Source organism: Elephantulus edwardii, unplaced genomic scaffold, assembly GCF_000299155.1.
Source record: "Elephantulus edwardii isolate Elephantulus edwardi_28Jun2011 unplaced genomic scaffold, EleEdw1.0 scaffold00106, whole genome shotgun sequence".
Lineage (NCBI taxonomy): Eukaryota > Metazoa > Chordata > Mammalia > Macroscelidea > Macroscelididae > Elephantulus > Elephantulus edwardii.
The window spans coordinates 8,049,823-8,058,173 of record NW_006399856.1 but is presented as its reverse complement, the minus strand read 5'-3'; the positions used below and the strand labels follow the sequence as shown (position 1 = coordinate 8,058,173).

Genomic DNA, 8,351 nt, shown 5'->3' with positions numbered 1-8,351 from the left:
AAAGAAGATTAATCAGAACTGGCTTTGACAAGCACTGTGGCATTTGGACAAGAACAAACTGGGAGGAGGGTAGAGAGAATAGTGCAACAATGAATGAATAGAAACCCAAAATCTCTGTAAATGTTTATGAAAATTAATAAAATATAATTATAGAAAAAAAAAGAAAAGAAATACAATGCTGTGAGGGACAGAATACTATCAATACACGTACAAGGGAGACCTGTTAATATATAATTATTATTCAAATATACACACTAACTAAAGCCAAAGAAGAGGAAATTGAGGATTTCTACCAACTTTTGCAGTCTGAAATGGACCAAAGAGATAATCAAGATGAATCAATTCATAATAATTGGTGACTGGAATGAAGAAGTTGGAAACCCAGAAGGACAGGCAGCCAGAAATTGTAGACTTAGTGAGAAATAAGGAGAGGTGGAATGATTGAATTATGTACAATCAATGATTTATTTATTGCAAATATATTTTTTAAAAGACACAGTGACTCTATGCATGGGCCTCACTTGATAGACTACACAGGAATCACAATGGCTACATTTGTGGAAAGAATTATTGAAGAAGGTCAGTAATAACAGTCCAAAAAAGGCCACAAACAGATCAATTAGTCATGTGCAAGTTCAAATCGAAGTTGAAGAAAATTAAGGCAAGAACCACAATACAGTTATCACAAGAACTAAAAATACAACCTTGAGTCTACTCCACATAAACTTAAAAACTATTTCTAGAGTAGATTTGAGGCATTGATCACTAACTTTCAAGGACCAGATGAGCTGTGGGATGACATACAGGATATTATCCAAGGAGAAAGCAAAAAGTCCTTACAAAGACAAAGGAGAAAAAAGGCACTGTAATTGTCAGAAAACATTCTGAAAATCTCAGCAGAATGTTGAGAGATCAAAATCAAGGATAGAAATAAGAAAGTAAAAGAGATGAACAGAAAATCATATAAAGTCTACAGCTTCCCAATTACATTATATAGTTGAATCTCTGTGATGTTTGACTATTTTTTTTTAAAGTTTGTTTCAGAAAATTCTAGAAAGTTTCCAGTGATAACTAGAAAAATTTGCTCTGAATTTTAGTACAATTAGGATGATTATCCAAACATGAAAATAAAGACCTCTAAATCACACTCAACACTGGAAGAAATAAAAACAAAACCAAAAACAAATGAACTGACAAAAACTTTTCCTTTTTCAAAGTCAATAAATAAAAGAGCCTATCCCAACTAGAATTATCTTCTCCAGATGATTCTTACATAAATAAAAAAATGTTTGTGGTTGTTATGTAAACAATGTAAAGTGATCGTGATTGTTATGTTATGGAACTGACTCGACACTGTAATGAGTTTTCAGAGGCAGTAAATTGAACTGGAGTAGTTTGCTGGTGGATTTGAAGCATGGACCTTTAGGTTGAAAGCATAGTTCCTTACTCACTAGGCCACCAGAATTGTCAAAAAAATTAATCTGGGAATCAGAAATACTGGTTTCTCTTTGTAGCTCAGCTACTGGCAGATACTATAGTTTTGGGGAAACATTTCAGGGTTGGGAAGAGGTAGAAACTCAATTTCCCTTTTGTATGACGAAAACAGTTTAAATTGCTAACTTTGGAATTTTTTAGAATTTAACACTGTGATTCCCACAGTTTATTTTAGTATTCATTTTGGAGAAGAAGCATTCTTAGATTCCTATAAAATGGAATATTTTTAAATAATATAACTGGGCTATCAACATCTAGGTTAGAATGCCAGATCCGTTTTCTACTCAATTATATTGAAATATTTTATTTGTGAAAACTGTGTTTCACAGCTATGCAAGGCAAGAATTTATGAACTTTATTAGAATGTGCAAATACAAGAGTGTAATCTGCGTGACTAAGTTCCATTGACTTATCCTTTCATTCATCCAAGATTAATTAAGAATCAACACTTTGGGAAGCACTGATAGGTAATACGGAGCATTCTGAGATCGTTAAACCTCACCAACTGCTGTGTTGCTATTTAATTTCTTTTTTCCCTTGAATGTAAACTCTAGGAAGGCAGGATTTTGTTTTGTTCATTGATAATCACCAGTGATGTCTTTATATTCTGCCTTAATGACCTATCTCTTAACAGAGAGCTCTGAACCATTTTTCTCATTAGTCATCTTGTTTTAGAAAATTTTGAGGAGGCTTCAACATCACACAAAATATTCCAAGGTATTTGACTGTCTTTCACCATGTAAAAATGAAGGACCATATTATTTTTTTATCCTTTTCTTCATAATTTTATCTACCAAATCATCAACACACACACACATTTGGCATTTGAGTTAGGAGGTTTCACCAAAGCTCAGGAATATTTGGATCACGGCTAGAACAATGCACCATGCAGTACACACATGCACGAACACATACCCGTACACAAAGCTGAAACCGATAGTTCATTCTTTGTTTTCATTTCTTCTTACCACATATCTCCTAGATTTTTGAGTTATGAAAATTAGTCCATGAAGAAGGAAAGCAAATATCACTCAACTCCTGTCTCAACTTGTATACCTAAAGAGGTTTGAGATAGTAGCTGTTAACATTTACTCTTAAAAAGAATACCAATAACTAGAAATGACATTTATGTTATGAAATGCTGTTAAAACAATATTTAGCATTAAATGTGTAGCCTTAAACAAACTAATTAAAATACATAAAAGGGTTTAAACATGTTGTATTCATAGCTGCTCTAGTTGATATATGATCCAGCTGATATTCGTAGATGCCTATATGGAGAAGAGTATTGAATATACCATGGACTGCTAGGAGAACAAACAAGTTTGTCCTGGAGAGGATGAAGTCAGGTTGTTCCTTGGAGGCAATGATTCTGAAGCTCCATCTGACATACTTTGGACATGCTGCAAGTTGGTATCAGTCCTTGGAGAGGGACATCATGCTTGAGAGGATGGAGTGACAGCGCAGGAGAGGAAGACCCTTGATGAGATGGATTGATTCAGTTACTGTGGTATTGGGGATAGGCATGTTGGAGACAATGAGATTGGTAGGGGATAGAGCAGGGTTTGGGGCTGTTGTATATAGGGTCACTATGAGTTGCAGGCAACTTGACGGCACATAACAACAACAATAATATGTGACAGTGATATTGAATAAAGAGATATTTTCTGTTTTACTCAGCCCATTTAGCTTGAAGCTATTTCCTTCAAAACTCCTGTATCAGGTGCCTGTAAATGCTTCTGGTCTTACCCTAGATTGATACCCAATCTGATATTCCTGATAATAACAACACACTTACAACATAATAGGGCGCTCTTGTTTGTTCAGGTAAGGTGCCCTAATGTTTCCATAGCAACTTTCTCCCCTGTTCCCAAGTTCCCATCCCCACCCAGTAATTTGAGATTGCAATTCTTCCGTGTTTTAACTCCTTCTTTTCCTTACTTTTTTCTTCATTTCTTTTTCCTTTCCCTTCTTCTCTACCACATTTCATTCCTTTTCTCAAATGTCTTTTTTTTCTTCTTCTTACTTTGATGTGTATTTGTTTCACTTTTCAATTTCCAAATTACTTTTTATTTTGCATCTATTTTAAAAATCATCAAGCAATTTCTGACACATAAATGAATACAAATGTATATATGCATGTCTACTGGAGATATATCCATCTACAATAGAAGTTTAAGCATCTTAAAACCAGTTTAGCTGGCAAAGTGACACCTCATTCATGAAGTCAGATTGTCATGTTGCCAAGACAACTGCAAATATGATCAAGCTCTAATCCTTTGCCATAGAGCACTTCTCATGTTGTCATGACAACCTGCAACACATACTTTATGCACCATGTCTATATGGAAGATCTGCATGTCCTGTGATTAAAATCAAGAACATTTGGTAAATGTCTGTAAGTATTCATCCTACAAATTCGCTTCAAATTTCCAAATTAAAAATGATAAAATTTGATGGAATTTTTAAAAATTTGATGGAATTTTACCAATAAGAGATAAAGGGGAAAAATATGGTGATGAAGACTATATAAGGAGGCTCTGGTGATCCAGTGGGTAAGATGTTGTGTTGCCAACCCAAAGGCATGAGGTTTGAATCCACTAGCTGCTCCAGTGGAGAAGTATGGGCTATTGTCTCTCATATGACTTATAACCTCTGAAACCTATTAGAGAGTTAACTGTGGGTCAGTTCCACCTCTGTAGCACAAAACAATAGAATAGCTATGGCAATGAATGTTGTATTATAGCAAGCAACCAAAGAGAAAACAAATCAATCAACACACAACCATCCTCATCCCCTCCCCAGAAAAAAACTGTGGTAGTAAAAACGTTACCCTGTAGTATATGAACTATTTTTAGTTATTTGAGATTTAGATGTGTAATGATAGGGTTTGTGGGCCCTCCATAGGAAAATAATACTGGATTAGTTTTGGATTTGTGGTGTTTAAAGAGCTGCAAATTTAAATGTACCAGCAGCTCTATAAAAGATGGGCGTTCTTCTGTGTGATTTACATACTTGGAAACCTAATTGAATATCAGCTGTGAGTTTGTTCCTACTGCAGAGCAATGAGTAAGTTTGGTGGCTCATTAGTTAAAGTGCTTGTCTGCTAAGCAGAAGGTTGCCCCTTTGAGTCTAATGATTTTGTAATGTGCAATCCATAATTAGCATTAAAAGAAGCTTTGGTAGGAGTGGCATTTTCTACTGCTCTGCTAATCAGATCCCTGTCTTCTGGAAGGTTTCAGTAGATGGCCTCATTGATTGAGAAGGCCTTCTTTTGTGACCCACAAACCTCTTCTCACTTTAGAGTTTATTCCCAATTGCTAGACACACCTCATTTATTGAATAAAAGCTGTGCTTTTTATTCTTTCCTTTAGAAGCATTGAGTTTTTCTGTTCCTTATTATCTAATTATAGAATGCATTATCTGTCATAACTCATTACAAGTAACTTTAATTTGCCTTTTGACTAATCTTTTCCTTTTGCCCTATTTTATGCATCTCAACTGGAACCCTGTTATGATCCCTCACCATAATTTTCTTTTTTTCCTTTGACAGAGAAAACTTGCAATACTAATAGTATTTAATGGAGTCTCTAATCTCAAACATAACCTGTGCTCTCAGGATTCAAATTCCATGACTTTAGAGAAGAACTTCTGAGAGTCTATAGATGAGTTTCCGAACCCCTAAAAAATCCCTGAAGTTGTAGAATGGCATCATGTTAGCAAAAGGCCTGTGAGCAAAATCAGCGAGTGTGCACAAGTTACTGTATATATAGCAAGCATTCATTCAGAAATGGAAAAGGATAGTTTTGAGTCATAAATACGGGTTTAAGCTTCGACCTTCCACTATTGGAGAAATAGCTATGAGAAAATATACAGGGATAATGTCTCACTGAAAAATTTAGAATATACTATGGATTAGATAGTTCTGGAAACCAGTAAAGTCTTTAAAAGAAAATTAAAAATCAATTGCAGGTAAAAACCATTAACAAAAATTCAGTGCAAAGTCTAATGGTCATACAATTATTTAGATTATAACATTTCTATAGAAGTTAGCAATGAAGAGGTTTATTTTAAAAGAGACAGCATTACCACCAAGAGAGGAATGGGGGGGGGGAATAAAATCAATTACATTTAAGAGGAAAAATATGTGTGTACCATGTGTGTACTAGAGCTCTGGTGGCCTAGTGGCAGGAAGCTGTGCTGCAATCTCAAAGGCACAAGGTTTGAGGCCACCAGCTTCCCAGAGGAGGAAGGATGAGCAATGTCCTTCCTGACTGCCTCTGAAAACCCATCTGAGGGTCAGCTATTGGTCAGTTCTGACTCTGCAGTACACAACAGCAATAGCAACAACAACTCTAGCTATATGGATCAATCATTTTCCCTAGGTTAAAAATTCCTTAAAATAGAAATGTTTTAACAAACATTGCTATAACTCAGGGCTGACACTGAGTTAGTTTCTGGGGGAAAAGAAGGAGAAAAATGGTCATATTTCCTGAGGAATTGTTAAAATCAAATTAGGTATATTTCCTACACACAAGTAATTTCTACATGTGAAGAACAACTTGCCTTTGGGCTAGGATTAAAATGCAATTTTAGGATAAGAAAATGAAAGGAAATGAAATAACAAATCTACAAAAGAGTCAGAAACATATACCAAACAGCCCCCCTCCCAAAAAAATTCCTTTAACTTAGTGGAATTTGAGTGGATAACTTAGATGTTAAAGAAGCAGTAGGATCGCTAAAGGAGGTTTTTATCTCCCAGTGTGTGAAGACGGCAGACAGGCGCAGAGGTCCGTGCTGTTCATAAGTCTAGGTGAGATTTGTTGATCGGCCACTGTAGAAGCAGTTTTCAGAAAACTTGTCACTGATCAAAACCTTTCAGATAAGTGGATCATTGACAGTGGTGATTGGAATGTAGGCCGGTCACCAGGTCCAAGAGCTGTAAGCTGCTTAGAAAATCATGACATTAAAACAGCACATAAAGCCAGACAGGTTACCAAGGAAGCCTTTGCCACGTTTGATTATATGCTATGTATGGATGAAAGCAAGCAGGAGCAGCATCCACTTCCAAAATGGCTTGCCTCTGGAAACTCTATGTACGAACAGTGCTCAGGCTGTTCGTTCATAGGGTCGCTATGAGTCGTCTACAACTCGACGGCATTAAACAACAACAACAGCAACAACAACATCGATGAAAGTAATCTGAGAGATTTGAATAGAAAAGGTAATTGAGTTCAAAACTGCAAAGCTAAAATGGAGCTCCTTGGAAGCCGCGATCCACAAAAACAACGTATTCTAGATGATCCCTAGTATAGGAATGACCCTAGGTTTTTGAGACTGTACCAGCAGTGTGTTAGGTGCTGCAAAGCCTATTTGGAGAATGCTCATTAACGCTGCACTCATTCCTTGCTAAAAGCCAACAGGATGAACACTTTTACAGTGATGCTTTACATCTTATAAATCAATGGATTTATAAGTTATAGTGTAATAATGTTCCATAGCTCAAGGCCATAACTATTTCTTCAGTTAATTTCCTATTTCTTACCTTAAAAATAAATGTGGATGGAAATCAGTTATGATTGGAAGCAGAATAAAGAAAATTTTTTTTATTTAGACTGTAACAACCTCCCCCAACACACACACACACACACACACACACACACACACAGAAAATAGCTAAAGGAGAAAAATATGCTCAAGGAAAAATTATTTTACATATCTAAGACAAATATTGTTTCAAAAACATTATTTCTCCGAAGATTAATATTTAATGCACATAAGTTAGTATTATATTTAGAATTCTATCCAATTCCAAAATAAATTTTAAAGGAGAAAATTTTTATTTCAAAACACCTGGATCATAGTTAAACAAGAAATAAACAAAAACCAAAACAGTCCGTTGTCAACAAGTTGATTTTGATTCATAGTCACCATGAATGAAACAAAAGTAGACAATTTACAGAACAGGATAGAATAATTAAGAAGCATTACTACCATATCTTTCTCCTGTGCAGTGGGAATATGAATTAACAATCTTTGGGTTAGCTGTCGAGCACTCAAATATTGTACTACCAGAGCTCTTCTCACAAACATGAAGGTGTTTTAAAGACTGAAATAAGTAAATGACTAAAGTAATCCGGAACTTGCAGAAGGAATAAGGGAATTCCTCAAATACAGTGAACACCATCACTACAACCACTCTTTGTCTCTAAAAACATGTGAATGAATTATATATATATATATATATATATATATAATAAAATTGGGAGGATGGGAGGATGGGTTTGGTACATAAACAATTGAAACAATTGTCAGACTGTTCCAAAAAGCCAGTTTGAGGCAAAGTTACAGAGATATAGCTAAGAAAACTATTTAGTAAGTAGGGTTAGACAAGATTATTGACCTTATAAACAGTGGCTCATACAAAGAAGTTGACTCAGGGCCTGAGTCAGACTATATTCATGTTCAGATCAGAAATGTGTGAAGAGGAATAGAACCTGGGAAAGCCACAGTAATCGTGTCATGCTTAGGCATGACAATTCAAGCAAGTCTCAGTTAATAAGGATGAAGACTGAGCAAAGTAGTCCACAGCTGGAAAGTAAGAACAATCAGGGCAGAGCAAGACAGAAATAAGAGCAGCAGCACAGGAAAAAGAATAGGAAGTTGTAAAAGAAATGTATTTCTGTAACAAGATTTGAGGTTAACTAATAGTTAACAGAGTCCATTTACTTGGTTCCACTGTCAACACTCTTGGCACCAGCAGCCAGGAAATGAAAAGACAAATTGCATTGGGAACGTCTGCTTTCAGAGACCTCTCCAAAGCACCGAAGAGCAACGATGTCAGTCTGGAAACTAAG

The 8,351-nt window shown here is 35.7% G+C and overlaps 1 pseudogene; it reads left to right on the top strand.

The window, feature by feature from the left end:
• LOC102845053 overlaps positions 1 to 6,885 on the top strand; it is a 14,211-nt pseudogene extending 7,326 nt beyond the window's left edge.
• Positions 6,886 to 8,351: the final 1,466 nt, after the last annotated feature.